Below are 24,828 nucleotides of genomic sequence, written 5' to 3' on the forward strand. Positions count from 1 at the left end.
GAAAATCATTGCAATAAGTACACAAAATTGTGATGGCTATAATGTGATTGATGCCCCCAAGGATGATCAGCATGTAACCTACATGATGTCATGTGCCAACGGCCTCTGCCTTCTCTCATTGCCCCCAACTTTATCTTCAACAATCATACTTCAGAAGATGTGTCTGTTTGCTTCCCATTAACCAGCCTCTGCTGAACTTTTACTTCTCTCTCAAGACTTGACTTAAACACACACTGTGAGGAAGCCATCCCTAACATCCTTCACTGCTCTGCAGTAAGTGCAGTCCTTTCTCTCCCTCTTCCTACTCGAATTTATCAGCTGCGTTGCAATGATTTGTTTATATGACTGACTCCCATTCTAAACTCTGGGCTTCTAGAGAAAGGAACACTGAGATACTTGTGGAAAGGCAGATTCCTGAGCTTGTCTCCTCATCTCCTGAATCACAATTGCTGGGCATAGAATCTAGAAAAGTGCATTTCCAAGTAAGACTTGTCTGGGGCAGGTTTGTTGTTGTTCATTCACTCAGCTGTGTCCAACCCAGAGTGACCCTGTGGATTCAGAGTGCCAGGATTCCCTGTCCTTCACTATCTCCCAGAGTTTGCTCAGACTCATGCTTATTGAGTTGATGATGCCATCTAACTATCTCATCCTCTGTCACCCTCTTCTCCTCCAGCCCTCAATCTTTCCCAGCATCAGGGTCTTTTCCAATGAGTCACCTCTTCACATCAAGTGGCCAAGGTATTGGAGCTTCAGCATCAGTCCTTCCAATGAATATTCAGGACTGATTTTCTTTAGGACTGACTGGTTTTATCTCCTTGCTATCAAGGGACTCTCAAGAGTCTTCTCCAGAACCACAATTCAAAAGCATCAATTTTTTGGTGCTCAGCCTTCTTTATGGTCCAACTCTCATATCTCATGACTACTGGAAAAATCGTAGCTTTGACTATATGGATCTTTGTCAGCAAAGTAATGTCTCTGCTTTTTAATATGCTATCTAAGTTTGTCATAGCTTTTCTTCCATGGAGCAAGCAACTTTTAATTTCAGAGTTATGGTCACCATCCACAGGACAGCTTAAGTACTATCAATATTTTTTGCAAACTTGATTTTTTTCACCCAGTATTTTTATTTTTGGGAATCTCCTCAGGGTGATACATTTAACATTACTTATTTTTTTTATTTACTTTCATTGCTCTATAGTATTCTATGACTTAATGAAGTCCTATCAATTTTGAAACTCACTTCTCTAGAGAGTATGGCATGTATTTGGACAATGAGATATCAGGTATTGTGTTTCACTTGAAGAAAATCTTGACTATTCATGTTTTGCCATTAAGGAATATTTTTGAGTCCCCAAATGTGTTAGAAACCCTGTGATATATACATACATGTCTATATTGTCTTCTGGAAATAGATTAACTCTTGCATCTGTGAACTGGTGTGTGTGTGTGTGTGTGTGTGTGTGTGTGTGTGTGTGTGTGTTTGGCATGGATGGAGTTAATGAGAGGAATGGAGAGCTGAGTTTGAAGTAGTTATTTAAAAAAAAAATAATCATGATGACCATATACTGGGTTATTTTAAAAACTTGCTGACTGAGTTGGACATATTTTTCTTTCCAAGATCAAAAGACTAATCTTTGGTCAAATAAAGGTTGACAAAATCATGAGCAAGTTCTTTGGGGAGTGACCAGGGCAATTAGTTTTCTGTGATGACAGCTCCACATAGCTGTAGATAAGATAGGAAAATGAAGACTGCAATAATTCAGGCAGAAGTTTTTCCATGTGAATAGAGTGTATAGGAGATGAAATTTTAATACAAAAAATTTTTGAACAGTAAATATGTGGAACTTCAGTACCATATAATTGTGTTTTTTTAAGTTAATTAAATCTTTTTGCAAATCCCAAAGAGCGCATGTCATTTGCCTTTGTTCTGTAGTCTAACAGCTTTCTTGATGGAGAACCCATTTTTCCACAACTCCCTAGAAAAGTGACTACTGTCGATTATCACCTAACAAGAAATCAGATTCAGGGACTGATTCCATAACTACTTATGTGTGGAAGTAAATCAGGGCCCCTGCACTGTGAAAGCAAACTCCTTTGTTCCAATTCATCTTGTCCTGAGATTTTTAAAAGAATATTTTTCTCAGGAATTACTTAAGCTTTTGTCGAATGGCTTTATTTCAGGTCGAACACTGAAAAGGGATGGAGATTCTCTATAAGATACTTAAGGCGTTTGTGATTTATCTGAGGACAGAAGAACTCATTACAGTATCAGAGAACAATTCAAAACTTTCTGCCCCTGAGTGCTGTGCTCTACTGACTTGCTACTCAAAAAGTGATCCAAGGACCAGCGCCACAGGTATCACCTGGCTCTTGTTAGGAATGCAAACCTTCAGGCCCAAATCCAGACCTACTGAATCAGCCTCTGCCATGTAACAAGATTTCTAAACAATTTTTATGCACATTAAAGACACTTTACCAGTGGATACTTAAACTAGCATTAAGCTGGATGCATAAGAGTTACCTGGGGGGACTTTTATTTATTCCCCTATCTCCAACCCTAATATATTTTAACGTGACGAGTGAGAATGTGAACTCTTGGGGAAGACTGCTGAGATTTAAATTATGCTTTTTCCTCTCACTAGATGCATTAACAGCTTTCCTGGTGGCTCAGTGGTAAAGAATCCACCTGCCAATGCTGGAGTCATGGGTTCAATCCCCAGGTCGGGAAGATCCCCTGGAGAAGGAAATGGCAACCTGCTCCAGTATTCTTGCCTGGGAAACCCCATGGACAGGCCTGGTGGCCTACACTCCGTGGGGTCGCAAAGTCTCGTATTCGATTTAGTGACTTAACAACAACAAGACGTGTTAACAAGCAAAGGATCCAACCTGACTGGGTCTGTTATCTATCTCATCAACAAAACAGGGAGGTGATACCTATTTGGCAGGACTGTTGGAAGGATAAGGTATCTGTCATGGTTGTTGGAATATAGTAAGCAGTTGTAGAAATGCTTGCTATTTTTTATTCTGAGGGTCAGTGACTTTTGGCAACCACTGTGCTGTGGCAGTATACTTGGTTTCTTTTACTGATCAGATCATAGGGCTTGTTGGGTCAGAGCTGAGTGAAGGAAATGCTCAGTAATTCCATTACCACCACACCCTCAACATGTAGACACATGTAGGCACTTGGCAAGTGTGCTTCTCTGCAAATCTGGTCTGTTTTTCATTTCATAAGTTTTCCAGAGGTCCAACAGATGTACTGTGTTAAAATCTGGTCCAGGCATCTTATCAGCCTTGATTATTTCACATTAGCAGGGCAATATTTTTATTGTCCTTCAACACTTGGGGCTTCTGGAGAATTGAGATCCAGAAAAATACCTTCCAGAAGAAGTGAGGTATTCAGAAGGGGGAGAGAAATTGTCCCTATTTAGCTCCTCAAGTAGAAAAACAAAAATTTTTCTAGGTAAAACCAAACTACGTTATCTTTTTTTAAAGAATTTTTATTGGAGTATGGTTTATTTACAATGTTGTGTTAGTTTCAGGTGAGGATCCGAGTCTGTTATATGTATATACATATATCCACTCTTTTCTAGATTCTTTTCCCATATAGGAGATTATAGAGTATTAAGTAAAGCTCCCTATGCTATACAGTATGTCCTTATCAGTTACCTATTTTTAAAACTATTTTATATACACATGCTTGTGTATCAGTCCCAATCTCTCAGTTTATTCCTCCCCACTCTTACCCCCTAGTAATCATGTTTGTTTTCTACACCTGTAACTCTGTTTTGTAGATAAGTTTGTTTTGTAGACTTTTTTTAGATTCTACATATGAGTGATATCATATGACACTAGACTTACTTCACTCAGTATGACAATCTTTAGGTACATTCATGTTGCTGTAAATGGTATTATTTCATTCTCTTTTATGGCCAAGTAATATTTCGTTGTCTATATGTACTACATCTTCTTTATCATTTCCTTTGTTGATGGACATTTAGGTTGCTATGTAATCTTTTCATCTTCAGGACATGCTGATGTAACATGTACTTATAGGGAAAATAAATCTGCAGGTACATATCCTCGGCCAACCTCAGCAATTCCAATTCGCAGAGTGCTCACACCTCAACTAGAAATACCGGAGACCTAGTTCTTCCTTAGCAGCTGACCAAACTAGACACTGTTTAGAAGATATTCTGCAGGTCTCTTTTAATACATCTCTATCTTTTCTCTTTCAAAGTCTTGTTAAAATATCCATGTTTATCTTTACATGTATGGATTCTTCCCTAAGAGTTTGTCATTGGACACACCTTCAGAAACTGTTGCCATTTAAGCCTATTTTTTTTTAATTTTCTTTATTAAAAAAGCACAAATGCAAAGAAATGAACAGAGGAAAATTTATGCGTCAAACCTGGACTGGTCACTTATGATAATATACATGCTACAATTCCATTCTCCCCAATCATTCCACCTTCACCCTCTCCCACAGAGTCCCAAAGACTGTTCTAAATGCCTATGTCTCTTTTGCAGTCTCTTATACAGGGTTCAGGTTACCATTTTTCTAAATTCCATATATATGCGTTAATATACAGTATTGATGTTCTTCTTTCTGGCTTACTTCACTCTGTATAATTGGCTCCAATTTCATCCACCTCATTAAAACTGATTCAAATGCATTCTTTTTGATGGCTGAGAAATACTCCATTGTGTATATGTACCAAAGTTTTCTTATCCATTCGTCTGCAGATGGACATCTAGGTTGCTTCCATGTCCTGGCTATTATAAACAGTGCTGCAATGAACATTGGAGTACATGTGTCTCTTTCAATTCTGGTTTCCTCGGTGTGTATGCCCAGGAGTGCGATCACTGGATCATATGGCAGTTAAGCCTATTTTTAAGAGTTAAATGGAAATTAAAACTACTGCATAGGGACATTGTAAAGTTAATAAAGATAGTGTTTACTGAAGGGCTCAGTGCAATGTTTAACACAGATTCAGCACTCCATAAAGGGTGACCATTGTGCCAGAATTACTCTTGGGCTAGGTGGAGTTCATTTCCTTCTGGCAATTCATCAAATTCAGTTTTGTATCATTTTATAACACTTTGTGATTTAAATGGCAAATACTTCTAAAGTGAAAGTTGCTCAGTCATGTCTGACTCTTTTCAACCCGTGGACTATATACAGTCCATGGAATTCTCCAGGCCAGAATACTAGAGTGGGTTGCCTTTCCCTTCTCCAGGGGATCTTCGGAAGATCACCTCCAGGGATCAAACCCAGGTCTCCTGCATTGCAGGAGGGTTCTTTACCAGCTGAGTCACCAAAGAGTTCTCTATTAACACTTCTGAATTCATTTTTGCCTTTCCCTCATGTAAATGACGTCAAGTTCCCCTTCAGTTCAAAGGAAAATGTTTATTCCATGGGAATAGGTGGAAACTCAGTTGATCTCCATGCTTGCAGCCAGCTACTTCCACTGTTCCTTGGATAGAACCATACCCAGAATGCCTTAGTAACAGTTTTGCAAGTGATTTGAAATATCATATTCCATACCTATCATAAATTGCAAGTATAATTTGCATATCAATGTAAGTGTCCGTATATGTGTTTTTAATTCAGCAGCTATAGGTCATGCAAATGAAGACTGTAAATACTTTGTCAGAGGCCACATGGCAGATTTATTCCTTATCAGCAGTTTTATTCAGATGTGGATTTATGAGCATTTATTATATTTTATAAATTATAATTCAGTGATCTGTTTTGATTTGTGGGAAAGTATGCAACTTGTTATTTGGCTTTTTCTTATAAAGCCAGGGCTTCCAAATAGTGTTTATTATTTTTTATAGATTTCATTTAAGCTCTAATATGAGTTTTTTAATCCTTGTGACTGTGCCCCCAAACTGACTGGGATACTAGGCTTCTACCCTCTTACTTATTATCTTCTAGTTCCTATTCATTTGTTAACTTCATGGCAAGTGGATAACCAGCCAGGTTGGCCATTTTCAAAAGATTGTGACTCACACACATAACAGCGAAAGTTTGTCACTTACTCTCACTCTTTCACTCTCCCCTCACCTTGGTCATAATCTGCCACCAGTCTAGACATCACAGCCTGCTTGTAAAACTGTGTCTTATAGAGCTCTTAAGCTGCAAGCAACAGAAACTAACTCTGGCTAGCTTTTGCAAAATGGGAAATTGTTGGCAAAACATGAGTTGAGTAGTTCAGCCAACTGAAAGTCTAGCTGAGAAAGGGCAGGACCCAGGGCAGCTCGGGCTGTCTAGGTGTCTAATTGACTGTCTCATCTGGAAGCTATTCAGAATGGATCAGTCACAACCTTATTGTTTCCTGTCCTTGCATTGCTCAGCTCAAGGTCTGAAGTCTTAAGCGAGAAAACCTAATTAGCTTGGATCACAAGCAAGGCATCTTGACTGACAGTTTCACTGAGATCATTGGCAGTGGTAGAGAAGAGGTGATGTTACCAGTCGAATGAATGGGTAAATGGCTGGAGAAAAAAAATCACCACAATCACTTTATGGTGTAATTTATCTGGTTTATTATAAGTGATGATTATAGAAAACATAGCCATGCAAAAGAAAAATAAATAAAAAGACAGTAAAAGAAGGGAGAGTTGTTCTCTTCCCTCCATGGAAAGATAATAAAAATCATGATAATATTTTCAGTTTATTCAGGTAGACAGGATTTTATCTACAGAACTTTTTAATTAGAAAAGTGCTATATAGTAAATTTCAGTGATGTTCCAACACTGGGGTGAACCAGCTGTATTAAGTCACCAGGGGGCTTTTAAAACTAGACAGTTGAGTCCCAAAGTCTCAAAAATAGTGTGGTATTTAAATCTGAGGTTTATCTCCAGAAGTAAATAAGTAATTTTGAAGGACTGTCATTCTGGTCAATGGAGACCTCAGATAAAGCGGTCATTCACCTGGGCCTCACAGTCATGAAAAATCTCAAATGTAGACGATCAATCTTATCTCTACATGAGGTTGTATGATTTACTGTGTAAGCAACTTGAGACCACTGGGCTTAAAGTAAAAAAATAAAATAATTATAACATATTTGGGACCAGTGGAACGATGGTCAGGCTCTGTGGTCTGTCTCTGATAGTGACACCAGGAAAGCTATTCTTGACACACAGTTGTCCTACTTGTGTCAAAGGCTAGCAGACTCCTAATCATCTGTAAGAACCCAGCACATGCATCACCTCTGCCATGCAGCCTTCCTTGACCTATCCAGGCAAATGTTACCTTCCTTTCTTCTGTTCCAGGAATCATTCATGGAGATCTATCACAAATGCAGATACATGACCCCAGACCCGGTGTCTCAAAAGTTCTAGGAATAAAGCTCAAGATACTGTGTTTTTAGTAGATTCTTTAGATGATTCTTTTGGGAAATAGATGGGGAAACAGTGGAAACAGTGTCAGACTTTATGTTTTTGGGCTCCAAAATCACTGCGGATGCTGATTGCAGCCAGGAAATTAAAAGACGCTTATTCCTTGGAAGGAAAGTTATGACCAACCTAGATAACATATTAAATAGCAGAGACATTAGTTTGCCAACCAAGGTCCGCCCAGTCAAGGCTATGGTTTTTCTCGTGGTCATGTATGGATGTGAAAGTTGGACTGTGAAGAAAGCTGATCACCGAAGAATTGATGCTTTTGAACTATGGTGCTGGAGAAGACTCTTGAGAGTCCCTTGGACTGCAAGGAGGTCAAACCAGTCCATTCTAAAGGAGATCAATCCTGGATGTTCATTGGAAGGACTGATGCTAAAGCTGAAACTCCAATACTTTGGCCACGTCATGCGATGAGTTGACTCACTGGAAAAGACTTTGATGCTAGAAGGGATTGGGGGTGGGAGGAGACGGGGACGACAGAGAATGAGATGGCTGGATGGCATCACCGACTCTGTGGACATGAGTTTGAGTGAACTCTGGGAGTTGGTGATGGACAGGGAGGCCTGGCTTGCTGTGATTCATGGGATCGCAAAGAGTCGGACACGACTGAGCAACTGAACTGAACTGAACTTAGATGATCCTTTGCATTGATCGCTGAGGAAGGCTTTCTTATCTCTCCTTGCTATTCTTTGGAACTCTGCATTCAGGTGCTTATATCTTTCCTTTTCTCCTTTGCTTTTCACTTCTCTTCTTTTCACAGCTATTTGTAAGGCCTCCTCAGACAGTCATTTTGCTTTCTTTCATTTCTTTTCCATGGGGATGGTCTTGGTCCCTGTCTCCTGTACAATGTCACGAACCTCTGGCCATAGTTCATCACACTCTATCTATCAGATCTAGTCCCTTAAATCTATTTCTTACTTCCACTGCATAATCATAAGGGATTTGATTTAGGTCATACCTGAATGGTCTAGTGGTTTTCCCTACTTTCTTCAATTTAAGTCTGAATTTGACAATAAGGAGTTCATGATCTGAGCCACAGTCAGCTCCTGGTCTTGTTTTTGCTAACTGTATAGAGCTTCTCCTTGGAAGGAAAGTTATGACCAACCTTGATAGTATATTAAAAAGCAGAGACATTACTTTGACAACAAAGGTCCATCTAGTCAAGGCTATGGTTTTTCCCGTGGTCATGTATGGATGTGAGAGTTGGACTATGAAGAAAGCTGATCGTCGAAGAATTGATGCTTTTGAACTGTGGTGCTGGAGAAGACTCTTGAGAGTCCCTTAGACTGCAAGGAGATCCAACCAGTCCATTCTAAAAGAGATCAATCCTGGGTGTTCATTGGAAGGACTGATGCTAAAGCTGAAACTGCAATACTTTGGCCACCTCATGCGACGAGTTGACTCTGGAAAAGACTCTGATGCTGGGAAAGGTTGGGGGCGGGAGGAGAAGGGGATGACAGAGAATGAGATGGCTGGATGGCATCACCGACTCTATGGACATGAGTTTGAGTGAACTCCAGGAGTTAGTGATGGACAGGGAGGCCTGGTGTGCTGTGATTCGTGGGGTCGTGGACAGTCGGACACGACTGAGCAACTGAAATGAACTGAACTGATAGAGCTTCTCCATCTTTGGCTGCAAAGAATATAATCAATCTGATTTCGATGTTGACCATCTGGTGATGTCCATGTGTAGAGTCTTTTCTTGTGTTGTTGGAAGAGGGTGTTTGCTATGACCAGTGCGTTCTCCTGGCAAAACTCTATTAGCCTTTGCCCTGCTTCATTTCATGCTCCAAGGCCAAATTTGCCTGTTACTCCAGGTGTTTCTTGACTTCCTACTTTTGCATTCCAGTCCCCTATAATGAAAAGGACATCTTTCTTGGGTGTTAGTTCTAAAAGGTCTTGTAGGTCTTCTTAGAACCGTTCAACTTCAGCTTCTTCAGCATTACTGGTTGGGGCATAGGCTTGGATTACTGTAATATTTAATGGTTTGCCTTGGAAATGAACAGAAATCATTCTGTCGTTTTTAAGACTGCATCCAAGTACTGCATTTTGGACTCTTTTGTTGACCATGATGGCTACTCCATTTCTTCTAAGGGATTCCTGCCCACAGCAGTAGATATAATGGTCATCTGAGTTAAATTCACCCATTCCAGTCCATTTTAGTTCACTGATTCCTAGAATGTCGACGTTCACTCTTGCCATCTCCTGTTTGACCACTTCCAATTTGCCTTGATTCATGGACCTGACATTCCAGGTTCCTATGCAATGTTGCTCTTTACAGCATCGGACCTTGCTTCTATCACCAGTCACATCCACAACTGGGTATAATAGTACCCCTAATTTTACAGATGGGGAAACTGGCACAGAGACAGTAGGTGATGTACTTAAGTCACGTACCCTAGGAAGTAACTGAGCCAATGTTTGAATGCAGGCAGTATGGATCCAAAGCAGCCTTTGAGCCTGTCAGTGCCTGCTCTGAATGATCAATAGAGCTCTGTCTCTGATCTTAAGGAACTGAAAGATTTATGGGAGAGACAAACAGTCTCCAAAATATTCTAATTAAGTGTTAAAATTTTACAGAGTTAGAGAAAATGGTTATGAGAACATCATTCAGGAAGTTTTCAATGTTGCCTTTGAAGGTAGTGGGGGAAAACTATGCTTAAAGATCTCATTGAGAGAATAAATTTGGGTTGAACCATGAAAGATGATTAGTGGAATCTGGCCAAAGGTGTGGCCTCATGGGAACACGTGAAGCATGTGGAGAGGTTTAGTGCACTCACAGTGTTTCTAAAGAAGGAAATGATAGGTGGTGACGTGCAAGGCTCTGTGGTGGGAGATAAGACCGGAGAGGTGTGTGTAGCCTTTGACCTCCTATAGAAAGTCTGATCCAAGCCAAGTTAAGTGCCAAGAGACTGTATTGCCTCATTGAACAGAGTCAGGATAAGGCTGACCTTGGGCATTCGGGACTAAGACTTGATACCCTATGCTAGGCATCCAGTGTCTCTCCTGGGCTTCTGGCTGTTGGCTCCGTTCTCTGACTACAGCTCAAAGACTCAGTCATCTCACGCTCCAAGCACCAAGCTCAGCAACTGGGAGAGTCTTTCCACTCTCTTCTATTGTCCACTCTCCAACAGTTGCAGAAAACCCACAGAAATCAATGTCATTGACCCCGATGGACCAGCTTTGAGTCACATGCTGGCCCCTGCCATCCTTGACCTGGTCACCAGAGGGTGGAAAGCACAGACTGGCTTAGCCTTAGTCACATGCTCTGCCTGTGGAAGTCATGAAGAAGTCACAGAGCATGCGGGAAGAGGATAGAGAAGAGCCATACCCCAAAGCAGAACCAGGTATTGTGGTCACAAGAAGAGGAAATAAATGCCAGGTGAAAATATAACAGATGTCCACTAGAGTCGAAGCTCAGTTTCCTAGAGGCCTTAAATGTTGTCTGTAAACTTACCGAGGCTTCTTTGCATCATCTTATGGAGTATTTTTCTCACTCTCAAGCGCTGAGGTTTGTCTGGTCACCAGCCATGCAGAGAGCTCTGTGTTGTTCTTTGCAGCTCAAACTGAGTTGAAAAGCAAGTTTCTGACTCTCCTTCAGTTGTGAGCATGTTCAACACAGAACACAAGGCAGGCTCACTGACCATGCTTTGGATTTCAAGAGAAAGCCTCTCAGGCTCCCTTTGCTGAGTGTTTGCCAAAGTTGCCTAAATAGACCACCCCACCCCCAGCCACCCACCCAGTCCCCATCCTATTGGCAGCTGCTTCCAAGGGGAGGTGCCTGTGACAGGAATTGTTTAGATGCAAACAATCCTTCTGTAATGGCCTGGCCTTCTCTGGCATGAATTGAGGGCTTACAGTAGTGGAGCCATGTTTTATTTATGCTCTTTCCTCAAGACCTCTGGTTAACTTCCCTATTTGCAATGCAAATCAGACACAGAAAAGGTTTTACAAATTCTACATACAGTTGTCCATGCATCCACACTCAGCGACAAATTGTAATCTCTTAGCCTAGCAGTTCAAGTGTGCTTTCAGATAATAAAAATACTCAACACGTACAGTTCTAGCTCACGCTAATAGACTCACAGTCATCCGAGATGCTGGGACCAAGCGTCAGACTTGGGGATCAGAAATATAACACAGTTCATTAAACTGTCTTTTGAAGGGACATCTTTCAGTGGGATACACTGATTTACACCCAGAAGGGAGGAGTACACCCAGTACTCAGAAGGGATGAACTGATTACTATAAATTCAAGCATCACGTAGCTTGTGAGTTCTTGCTGGTGTTCTAATAGACTCCAAGCAAAATAATTCAGAGCCACTTTAATTTTTTTTTTATTTTATATTGGAGTATAGTTGATTTACAATATTGTGTTAATTTGAGGTTTGCAGCAAAGTGATTATTATACATATACATATATCTATTATATTTCAGATTCTTTTTCTGTAAAGGTGATTTCAGATGAGTAAAGTTCCCTGTGCTACACAGTAGGTCCTTGTTGATTATCTATTTTATATATAGTAGAGCCACTTTCAAAGGACTTGTCTCTACATCTGGTACCACCTACAACTTGAATGCTTAAGTTTGCACTGGGGGAGTTGTGGTATACTAACTACTAGCTAATTCTCTACTCTTTTGTGTAAAGCTGTTGCTTAAGTGGCTACAGTTTAGGAAATGGAACATGAGGTTAAAGAGGGTTTAGATGAATTACTTTATAGAATCCTCATGAATAATGACTGAATTGGTTCAAAAAATACATGATGGATTAGAATTAACAGCCCAAATGTAAGAAATCCTACTCAGCCTTCTGGTCACCTTTCATTCATTGTACTATCCCACCGTTTATCTTTTGGATGGTGAAAGTGAAGTCGCTCAGTAGCGTCCGACTCTTTGCAACCCCATGGACTATAGCCTACCAGACACCCCCATTCATGGGATTTTCCAGGCAAGAATACTGGAGTGGGTTGCTATTTCCTTCTCCAGGAGATCTTCCTGGCCCAGGGATTGAACCCAGGTCTTCCACATTGTAGTCAGACACTTTATGGTCTAAGCCACCAGGGAAGTCTCTTTTTGGATGGTAAGCATTGCTAACAGCTGATGATCTACTGGACATGAGATAGGGGCCCATAGTAATACCTTGCCATTCAAAAGATCTGACATAGGTATATGTTATTGCCCTGTCTGGCCCTCAACTCATTATTAGAAACATTTCTTCCTCCTTATTATCAGCACTATTGTTTTTCAAATTAGATTGTCTCACATGATAATTTTCTGCTTTCAAAAGTTAGACTCACATGGGTATCATATAATACCATGTTATCTGTGATGACAATGCTGAAAATGCCTGCCCTGCTGTCCTGTAAACTTTCAGGAAAAATAAGTTGCTACTTTAGTTTCCCATCTCTCTCCTAGTGGGTGCATCCTGGAAACACAGTCCTTAAAAACAGCAGCAGCAGCTACTGCTCCAGCAGCACACTTCAGCTGCTTAGAACTGAAAGCCTCTGTGTTGCAGCGGAGAGCAAGGTAATCAATACATTGGGCTTAGATGTACCTAAACCGCTATTATAATTCAGGCCATGAATCCTGGCCTAATTCTGGGGAATTAGCTGCTTTCCAAGATAGAAATCTGTTTGGCAGAAAAGAAATGTTTGTTTTGAAATGAAATCCATTTGGTTAATAATTAACCACCCAGTTTTCAATTGCTTTCCCTAATTCTGTAAAGAAGATTTCCTGCATGGCCTTTCCCAGTGATAAAATGTAGATTGACCATCTGAGAAAAGGATCCTAAGAATATAGCATGTCCCCCTTTCCCTGTTGGTGGTAGTTGCGTCTGAGGTTTTCTGGCTGTTTTTCCTACTGAATTAATCAGACAATACAGCATGCAGACAACGTGAGAGTGGGCATTCATCAGGAGCTGGAGAGATTCAGCATGGGTCACTAAGGTGCCATATGTTGACCTAATTTGAAAAGAAACTCTACAAACTGTAGCCGACATACATTAGAAGTCAGGCTGTCTATCTGGGTAATTGGGTTTTTACAAATCCTAAGTTGCCCGTTAGAACATTTCTGTCAGAGAGTTGAAGCAGCAAGTTACACAAAGGCACATGTGGTTAAATGACAGAAGCTCATCTAATCGCCAATTTGCAGAACCTTTTAAATGAAAGCAGAATAGTAGGCTCCTCTGAGAACCCATAGCAGACATTTGGTTTTTCTCATTCTGATGCCCCCTTTTCTTCACAGTATTTCTTTACCCTCTAAATAATTTTTTTTAATGTTGACTACCGAAGGTTGGGGGGTGGGTGGGGAGAAGGGAGGGGAAGTAAGGTTTGAAATAACTTTTACTGATAAAATCAGCTTATTCAGGCTATCAGCTTGGAATAAATAGAGCTCTTATACTGCCTACTCAGGCTTCTCGTTTATGTGAATGTTCTTTTTTTTTTTTTTTCCCGTAAATCACAGGACACAATTCTGCTTTTTCAGGAGATGCATTGAGTTTCAATCAAACTATATAAAAACCCAACCAAATGAAATCTAGTGCAGGTCAATTGCTGTAATAATGTGGGAAGGCTAAGAATCCTGCTTTATTTAATGTTATGGTTTCTTTAAACCTTTCAAATAATTTGAGTTTCTCTGGGTTGTGTAATTTAATAATGAAAAGAAAATAAGATTGTAACATCTACCTTCTCTCTCTCTCTTTGCTCTGATCTACAGCTTGAAAATCTCTTTTCAATTCCTTCCCTTCAATTAATGAAAGTTTCCCACCCCACTCCCACTCCCATCCTGCCTGGAGACACCATTGCCATGGTTACCTGGATACCTCTTCTCAAAGAATATATGTAGTAGCAATTCGGCAATTTAAACGTCTCAGTGTGTTGCACGAAGGAACAGTAATAAGACCATTATGAAACTACTTGTGATGAGAGTACCACTGATGTTACAGTCTGAGATTAAAACTTCAATTTGTATTCATTTACTCACTTAAAGACATGAGGTTGATCTCAACAGCTAAGGAGCAAGTCACTGACATGAAATGCCCTCCCCCCGAGATGAGGCACTGGGCCTGCCTCTTCTTGAACACATGTTTTAGATGCCAAGAGAATCAACAGAATCACCAGATAACCCAATGGAAAGTTAACAATAAAAGACCAGTGTGAAGAATGATGTATTTTTTAAAATGTTTATTTATTTTTGGCCTTGCTTGGTCTTCGTTGCTGCATGGGCTTTTCTCTAGTTGTGGCAAGTCGGTGGCTACTCTCTTGTTGCAGAGCACAGGCTCTAGGTGGACAGGCTTCAGTAGTTGCAGTAGTTGGGCTGAGTCGTTGTGGCATACAGGCTCAGTAGTTGTGACACACCAGCTTAGTTGCTCTGAGGCATGTGGAATTTTCCACGACCAGGGATCAAACCTGTGTCTCTTGCATTGGCAGGCAGATTCTTTACCATTGAGCCACCAGGGAATCCCCAAGAATCCTGTATTTTGAGAGCAAATATTCTTTAATAGTGAATCCGTGTGAGTGTCCAGAGGAAGAGAGGTCCAGGGAGGTTGTCTTCATTTTATTTGAAAACATTGCTTTGATAAGCTTGATTTGGGAGCTCTCATATGGGTCACTATGGATTTTCTTTGGGAAAAAACAAGCATCCCCCTAGTTTCAACTGTTTTGCCACCCAAAATTTATAATGCCTCTCTGAACCACGAATCTGAAACTCTAGCTTGTTACAAAGAGTTTGGGAGACGATTTGCAAATAATCGTCACTAGTTGTGATAATTAAAAAGACTTGATTTTGCCGATATTGTAATTTAGAGAGAACAAATTAGAATGAATTAAAGATTAACTCTATAATTTTATATATTCTTACACTTTCATGGGCTATTTTGAGTAGGAGAAAAAGGGAGTAGTTATAGCAAGAGTACTGAGAAATTTAATTATCCATGATATTAAAGCTAAAAATACTGCTTATTACTGTGTGCTCAATATCATGGTCGTAATTGCTTCTTGAAAATGCCTTTTTTCCTATGAATTAGTATAGGTTCTTACTAAGTAAATCTGATTCCTTCGGGAAGGGGAACAGGAAGCATACTGTATTTCCCCATTCACATTCCCCAAAATACACAGAAGAAGTATAAAAAAAGATCTTCATGACCCAGATAACCATTATGATGTGATCACTCACTTAGAGCCAGACATCCTGGACTGCAAAGTCAAGTGGGCCTTAGGAAGCATCACTACGAACAAAGCTAGTGGAGGTGATAGAATTCCAGTTGAGCTACTTCCCTAAAAGATGATGCTGTGAAAGTGCTGCACTCAATATGCCAGCAAATTTGGAAAGCTCAGCAGGGTCCACAGGACAGGAAAAGGTCAGTTTACATTCCAGTCCCAAAGAAAGGCAATGCCAAAGAATGCTCAAAATACTGCACAATTTCAGTCATCTCACATGCTAGCAAATTAGTAATACTCAAAATTCTCCAAGCCAGGCTTCAACAGTACGTGAACCGTGAACTTCCAGATGGTCAAGCTGGATTTAGAAAAGGCAGAGGAACCAGAGATCAAATTGCCAATATCCGCTGGATCATCGAAAAAGCAAGAGACTTCCAGAAAAATATCTACTTCTGCTTTATTGACTATGCCAAAACCTTTGACTGTGTGGATCACAACAAACTGTGAAAAATTCTTAAAGAGATGGGAATACCACCTTACCTGCCTCCTGAGAAATCTGTATGCAGGTTAAGAAGCAACAGTTAGAACTAAACATGGAACAACAGACTGGTTCCAAATCGGGAAAGGAGAACATCAAAGCTGTATATTGTCACCTTGCTTATTTAACTTACATGCAGAGTACATCATGAGAAATGCTGGGCTGGATGAAGCACAAGCTGGAATCAAGATTACCGGCAGAAACATCAATAGCCTCAGATATGCAGATGACACTACCCTTATGACAGAAAGAGAAGAACTAAAGAGCCTCTTGATGAAAGTGAGAGAGGAGAATGAAAACAGCTGGCTTAAAATTCAACATTCAGAAAACTAAGATCATGGTGTCCGGTCCCATGGCTTCATGGCAAATAGGTGGGGAAACAATGGAAACAGTGACGGACTTTATTTTGGGGGGCTCCAAAATCACTGCAGATGGTGATTACAGCCATGAAATTAAAAGACGCCTTCTTCTTGGAAGAAAAGCTATGACAAACCTAGACAGCATATTAAAAAGCAGAGATATTACTTTGCTAACAAAGGTCCGTCTGGTCAAAGCTATGGTTTTTCCAGTAGTCATGTATGGAAGTGAGAGTTGGACCATAAAGAAAGCTGAGTGCCGAAGAACTGATGCTTTTGAACTGGGTGTAGGAGAAGACTCTTGAGAGTCCCTTGGACTGCAAGGAGATCCAACCAGTCAATCCTCAAGGAAATGGGGCCAGAATATTCATTAGAAGGACTGGTGCTGAAGCTGAAACTCCAATACTTTGGCCACCTGATATGAAGAACTGACTCTTTTGAAAATACCCTGATGCTGGGAACAATTGAAGGCAGGAGGAGAAGGGGATGACAGAGGATAAGATGGTTAGATGGCATCATTGATTCGATGGACATGAGTTTGAGCAAGCCCTGGGTGTTGGTAATGGACAGGGAAGCCTGGCGTGCTGCAATCCATGGAGTTGCAAAGAGTCAGACATGACTGAGGAACTGCACTGAAATACAAATTTTTAAATTAAATATCAAAGGAAAGAAATGAAACTCAATTCTGTTGGAATCTCTGCATGGCAATGTTACCATAAACATTTATACACACACACACACACAACCTGAATGGTCAAAGTTTAAATATTAAAATATCAAATTATGAAAACAATAGAGAAAATATAGATTCATATTTGATACCTGAGAATAAAGAAGAATTGTGGTTTAGAATTCTGGAAAGGAGAACATATTTATAAATATTCATAAATTTAAAGTTTAAACTCATTTATACTTATCAATAGGGCAAAGGAAATGGAAAAATTAGAACTCTCATGTACTATTGGTGAAATAAAAGTTGTTATATCCTTTCAGGAGGATAATTTAGTAATATGAATAAATACATTTGTTCATTCTATGCAGACATTCTATATATAGGGATTGATCCCAAAGAGATAGTTGTACAAGTGAAAAGAGAGAGATGGGTGGGATGGGGCAGTGGGCAGTGGGCAGTGGGCAAGGAGAGAGGAAAGGTATATCACATTTATCATAATTTGCATGAAACAGCTGACATCTTTAACTGCTGCTGGCCTTCAGCTTAACTCATTTCTGATGGTAAAGAAAGAAATCATTTTTAGTGGGGAATTGATCAAGATAGCAGGGTTAGGAGGACATGGAACTCACATCCCCCCCATGAACACATCAAAAATACACCCACGTGTGGAATTCTCATTGAAAGCTAACTGGAAACTGGCAAAATTCTCCTGTGCAACCAAGGCTGTAAGAAAGGTCCACATCTTAAAGGAATCAGACAGGAACGGAAGAGAAGTAAGTGATCATGTCAAGACCTGTGCCCTTGGGAGTGGACTCAGAGGAAAAGGGAGATTACATGAGTAGACATCCATCCTGGGGGTTAAGCAGTTCAAGCCACATATGCTGTGCTCAGTCGCGTCTGACTCTTTGTGATCCCATGGATTATAGCCCCGCCAGGCTCCTCTGTCCATGGGGAATCTCCAGGTGAGAATACTGGAGTGGGTTGCCATGCCCTCCTCCAGGCATCTTCCCAACTCAGGGATCGAACCCAGGTCTCTCGCATTGTAGGCAGATTCATTTCCGTCTCAGCCACAGGGAAGCCACATATAGGGCACCCCGGTCCTGGAGTTCAACACAGGTAGGGTGAGCTCCCTTGGCTGGTTGGAGGGCCACTGTGACTAACAAGAAAGTTATGAAAAGCCTGGACTCATGAGGAGTCTGCAAGTGCTGGCTTACTCCAGAGACATGGCAGCAAGGGTGAATTGAGGACCACTCCAGTGGCTACCCAGTTTCCCGCGACTACACCAGTGTATGCCCCAGCCTGAACTGAGCAAATTTTCCAGCCCACTCTTAACATTACCTTGCATTTCTGCACCAGAGCTCAAGCAGCCACAACCCAGGAGAGAGCTCAGCCATGGACTGCAGAAATAACTCAGCTGGGGTAGTACCTGAGTGCAGTAGGGTGACCATTACTGCCTACCATTAAGCAGGCAGTGCATCAGACGTGGTCCTGATACCTCACAGCAGCAGGACCACTACATCCTGCAGCACGAAACACACAGAGAGCTCACGTTGCGTGGCTCCACAGCAGGGCAGGGTCGGCAGAGGCTGTGGGAAGTGATTGGCCATGAGCAACGAAGGAGACACAGATGCGGTGGGGGCTGCCATAGCTGGTCCTAGAATAGGCAGTGCCTCAGAGGCAGCCCAGACCTCTGTCCATGGCTGGCCCCCCGCAGCCCACTCCCCATCATGAGCTGAGAGCCTGCACAGGTCCTTCTTGCTCCAGCACTCTTCCCCTCTGAGGCAAGGGTGCTGATGTTGGGAGAGCACACACTTAAAGGGAACAGAGTCAGCTCAGACCCCACCCTTGGAGCTTCTGCTCCGTCAGCTTAGGACTGCCCACACACAACACCCGCCCCCCGCAACTCCCGCAACAGAAAGCACTGGAGCAGAGGGGGAAACCCTGCCTCGTACCTGCCCTAGCCTAGCCTGGGGATCCAGCTCCAGCCCCTTCATCTCCATCCAACCCCATCTCCCAGCAAGGTTACTTGTTTTCTGGTTGTTTTTATAGTTCTTCTCTGTTGCTTTCTTCTTCTTTGGGTTTCGTCCCTTGTGGTTTGGTGAACTTCTATAGTAGCCTGCTTGTACTCCTTTCCTTCTGCTTTAGGGGAAATTCCATTCACCCCACAGATGTAGTAAGAAGATACACTGGCTCATCATGTCACACATGGAAGAGCAAACCCCACTGTTAACAGTTCTGCATTCACTATCCTAATCTGGAATTGAATTCATGGTGCTTAGAAAAAAGAAGTGAAAATGGCCACTTCTTAGATGCTACACAGATGACACAAATGCTGAAGTGGTTCTGAACACATCCCAGGTAACAGAAGCATTGTTTCCCAAAGCTTCTCAAAGGCTCCTTCTTCTGTGAGCCAGGATAAACATTGTGAAGCATGGAGAGAGCTCTCTCACGATGGAGAGAGGTCTTAGAAGGATTACAGCCTTGTGTATCATAATTTTCATTTCTTTCCTCAGCCATATTAAACATGACAGTAGCAATGAGCTGAAGGGAAAATGGGTCCCAAGTGTCTTGGCATCTTTTCAGTATCGAAGGTCAGCCACATAGCAGTGAGCCAGAATGCACCGTGAACAGACATATGGCATTTGTTTGGGAGAGGCGAGGGTGGGAGGATGAGTGTCCTGTTTTCCAGCTGCCTTCCAAAGTCAGCCTGGATGTCTGTAAAATCTTACTGCATCTTATGTAGCCTCCTAATCATTTTCTAAGTGCCCTCGGATAATCTTAAGAACCAAGAAGGTTCTAGGAAACATGTGCCTCCTGTCCATGCTGGGTCTCTGGCAAAGTAAAGTGGAGCGTTTAATTGCATCAGGAGTGAATAAATGCTCCAATTCAGGACTAAAGTCCGAACACAAGGGCAAACAAACCAAGAGACAAGGCATCGCTCTATGGTAAGATTATAGCTTATGGAAAATATAACACTGAAGTCACTCTTAATATTTTTAGAGTTAACTGTGTTCCGATGCTATTTAAATAAAACGGAAATGGTAACCCACTCCAGTATTCTTGCCTGGAGAATCCCATGGACGGAGAAGCCTGATAGGCTACAGTCCACGGGGTCACAAAGAGTCGGACACGACTGAGCGACGGAACGGAACGGATACCTATCAGTGTGCTCTTATATTAAAGAAATCGGCTGAGTACAGAGAATTCTCTGTACATAAAGACCATATATATGTACTTCAAAAGTTTTGGAAGGTAGAGGAAAGACCAAGTATCAGTCAAGAACTTGCGCAGTTTTAAATTATAGAAACCCAGTTCCAACAAGCATATCTTAAAACAGGAAAGGAGTTCTGTTGGAAAATTAAGGTGTAGAGGTGCCATTCCGTGTGTAAGGACTCATCATGAAATGTGCCTGTCCATCACTCTGCTCCCTTTTGGCTCCAGTTCTCCTTGGGAGGTGGCATTGTTTTCCCTCCTCCATGAGTTTGAGTGAACTCCGGGAGTTCGTGATGGACAGAGAGGCCTGGCGTGCTGTGATTCATGGGGTTGCAAAGAGTCGGTCACGACTGAGCGACTGAACTGAACTGAACTGAGTGGGCTACTCCCACAAGGCCAGAACAAGTAAGATTTAGCTCTGGACTTGGGTTCCCATGGCTTAAAATCCAAGATGAAAATGAAAAGAGAAATTCTCCTTCTTCAGTATCCATACGTATTTCCAGAGAAGTTCTCTGGCTGTTGGGCTTGGGTACAGTGCCCATACCTGAGTCTGTTATCCTGGCCAGGGAGAAGAGGTATTCTGGTTAGCCAGGTCTAGATCAGCAGCCAGGAGGAAAAGGTGCTGTGATTGGCCAGACTATTAAGACAAGTTAGTGTGGAAAGAATAATTTTCTCCAGAGAAGTGAGGGTACTGTTATCCAGAAGAAGAATAAAGTGATGCAAGGAAGATAAATAGCAAATGCCTTCTGGAATACCCAAACATTACCCCAACACTGTCCCCTCTTCCCTTGACCTACCCTGCCATGTTGCTTGAAATCTTTGTTATATTCTTTTGTCCAACAGTATACAAAAGAAATATAGCTGATTGATAGATGTATTACATATGAAGCAAAACTCGCAGAGCTGAAATGACAAACCCAAGCCTATAAACAAATAAAAATTGATCACAAAATAAAACTTTTATATGAACTGAGCTTTATATTAAGGAAGAGTTAGATATATAATGTTTGAAAGCATAAAGAACAGCTTATTTTTAAAGCAAGCTATAAATAAATAAAAGCTATATTGAAACAATATATCAAAAGGCAACTCCTGAGGTCTGGGAAAAAATACACAAGTAGAATGCAGAGCTACAGGCTTGCCTTTTCAAGGAGAAATTCTTGAATTGGCCATTAGAAAGTGTCTCTTGTTTACTTGAAGAAGAACAGGTCACTACAGAAATAGATGGAGTCCAATATAGTACTTCATCCATAAAGTGGGGTATTAGCCACCAGGGCTTTATCCATCAAAAAATGACCTCGTCTGTAAAAAATTACAAGTGACGACAAATGGATAAGAAAGCTTTGGTACATATACACAATGGAGTATTACTCAGCCATTAAAAAGAATGCATTTGAATCAGTTCTAATGAGGTGGATGAAACTGGAGCCTATTATACAGAGTGAAGTAAGCCAGAAAGAAAAACACCAATACAATATCAGATCAGATCAGTCGCTCAGTCGTGTCCGACTCTCCGCGACCCCATGAATCACAGCACGCCAGGCCTCCCTGTCCATCACCAACTCCCGGAGTGCACTCAAACTCATGTCCATCGAGTTGGTGATGCCATCCAGCCATCTCATTCTCTGTCGTCCCCTTCTCCTCCCGCCCTCAACCTTTCCCAGCATCAGAGTCTTTTCCAGTATACTAACGCATATATATGGAATTTAGAAAGATGCGAATGATAACCCTGTATACGAGACAGCAAAAGAGACACATGTATAGAACAGTCTTTGGGACTCTGTAGGAGAGGGTGAGGGTGGGATGGTTTGGGAGAATGGCACTGAAACATGTGTATTATCATATGTGAAAAGAATCGCCAGTTCAGGGTCAATGCATGTTACAGGATGCTCGGGGCTGGTATGCGAGGATAAGGGGAGGAGGGAGGTGGGAGGGGGGTTCGGGAGGGAGAACTCATGTACACCCAGGGTGGATTCATGTCAATGTATGGCAAAACCAACCAATATAATATTGTAAAGTAATTAGCCTCCAATAAAAATAAAAATTAAAAAAAAATTACAAGTGACTTGCAAACAAACAAAAAAAATTGTGAGTTTGTAGCAGGTGTAGTACTTAAGGGACAGAACCAAAGGATTTTCCACTTTGCCCATGGTAAAAATTGAGGCCTCATCTTGACTTCTGATCTTTACCCTCCCTTCCCATTTGCAGGACCAAGAACTTGCCTTGCTCTAGCTCAGGGTCTCATACTTTGCCGATGACATGGCAGAGTTGGAGTTCCCAGACCCCTTGCAGAGTTGCAGTCTACAGTATTTATTTTCTCATTTTAGGTGTCAGCTTTTGAGGGAAAACTCCAGGTGAGGAAGTTGTATTTCTGACTGTGAATCAAGAGCCTCTTAACCAGGGCTTCAGTTGGAACCAGCCCAGCCAGGCTCATTTAGGAAATGAGAAAGATTCAGCCTACTGAGTAGAAAATGAAGTTTCTACGTCAAGGTGGTTAATGTTCCATTATCCACATCCATATATCTACTTAAAAGTCTGCCTGAGTAATGTTTGGTTTTCTAGTTTTTGAGCAATTAGAACATAGAGAAAAGAAAAAGATCAGCCAAACAACCCCTGTAAACATTTTGACATGTGTCATCCAAGACTTTATTCCTATGTAAATATGAAATGTAAATGTACTTTTACTGCAATAATTTTGTTTTAAACAAGTAATACAAATTACCTGATTTTTTTAAACTTAATGTATTAGAAAGATGTTTCACCATTTAAATATATTCTGTCACTTTATTATAGAATTCTAACATCAAATATATGTTTTATGTAGATATATATAGTGAAGAGTTCATGTTTACCATTTAAATATTGCTTATATTTTAATCTGTTCAGTTCAGTTCAGTCGCTCAGTCGTGTCCGACTCTCCGCGACCCCATGAATCACAGCATGCCAGGCCTCCCTATCCATCACCAACTCCCAGAGTTCACTCAAATTCATGTCCACAGAGTCAGTGATGCCATCCAGACATCTCATTCTCGGTCGTCCCCTTCGCCTCCCGCCCCCAACCTGTTATGTGGCACTAATATCACATATACATGTAATATCACATATCACATCACATATAAATGAAGAGTTCAGATTATTTTTTCATTTCTTGTGACTATAAGCAATTCTTTGATAACATCCTTATAAACTGCTATGTTTATTTCCTTTGATTCAATTCCTAGAGATACAATTGCTAAGTTAAAAGTGTTTCCAGAATCTCTAGGGTTTGAATTGTTAGACAAAGTGTCACCCAGAAAGGTAAAAAAGTTTCATTAATTTTTAGATTTTCTGACTTTTTGAAGTGAATGGGGGCAGTATGATCACCATATTATCTTCTCTTTAAAGGGACACTTTTTTTTCATATTTAACCATATCTGAAATCAGATTGCATCTTGCAATAGATAGTGACTCAACATGGTATTATAGTTTAAGTTGCAGTGGGTTTTTTTTTTTCTTTCTTGGTGGCACAAAAAGTGACAGCATAGCCATGCATCAGTGGCATCTTAGATGCAGTGAAATATGGTATTCAGTCTAAGCAATTTTAAGTTTTGGGCCAGCTTTCTTGCCACCCACCAAGCTTCTGGGACCAGTTGCCCTTGCTAACTACTTAGAGTGTGCTCAAAGTATGTAAATTCAATTCAACTTTCATTCAAGTCACTGTGCATATGGCTCAGGGAATACAAAGACGAACATGACAGTGCTGAGAAAAACTTAATTAGGAAGGTCACTGCATAAAAACCAAATAATGAATTTTACCTCCAAACCTTTGTGGAATGAGACAAGATATAAATAAATAAAAACATTAGCTACACAGAAGCCAAAGAGACATGAATTTTAGGGCATCTCTTCCATGTGCTGCCTTTATGGATGCAGATAACAAAAGAGCTCTTCTGAGCATTTCCTTGGAACCATCCTCTTCCTGAAGATGGAAATGCTGCTCAGTCTCACTCGCAGGGTTTCTCCTTCCCTCACAGTCCGACCTGGCCAAACCCGCTCAGCCCTCAGAACTCCTTGCAGAGACCACCTCCCTTGGGACGTTGCTCTGGCTCCATCTCTTTCTTCCTCTCTCCCTGCCTTCTGTCAGTGTTGCTTCCACAGTACTTCTACACTCAGCACCACACGTCATAGTAACCTACTTAGACACCACAAGGAATGGGGAGTGGTGTAACCTGGCATTCAAAAGCAAGGGTCTTGAGGTAAGATGACTTCAGCTCAATGCCGACTCTGCCACGTGTAACCTAGCCATCTGGGGGCGAGTTACTAGGAACCACTCTTAAATCTCTATCTTCTTCCCTGCAAATTGAAGTCGATATTGCCTGTTTCAAAGGGTTGTTCAGAGGGTCAACTCTAACAAAACCTGTGAAGCCTTTATCACAGGCGCTGGCCATTGGAAAACATTGAAAACAGCATTAACTTACTGGCTATCTATTTCCCTTGGCCAAACAGTGA

This window comes from Moschus berezovskii, chromosome 8 (genome assembly GCF_049115385.1).
Source record: "Moschus berezovskii isolate FMDL1 chromosome 8, NW_MosBer_1.0, whole genome shotgun sequence".
Taxonomy (NCBI): domain Eukaryota; kingdom Metazoa; phylum Chordata; class Mammalia; order Artiodactyla; family Moschidae; genus Moschus; species Moschus berezovskii.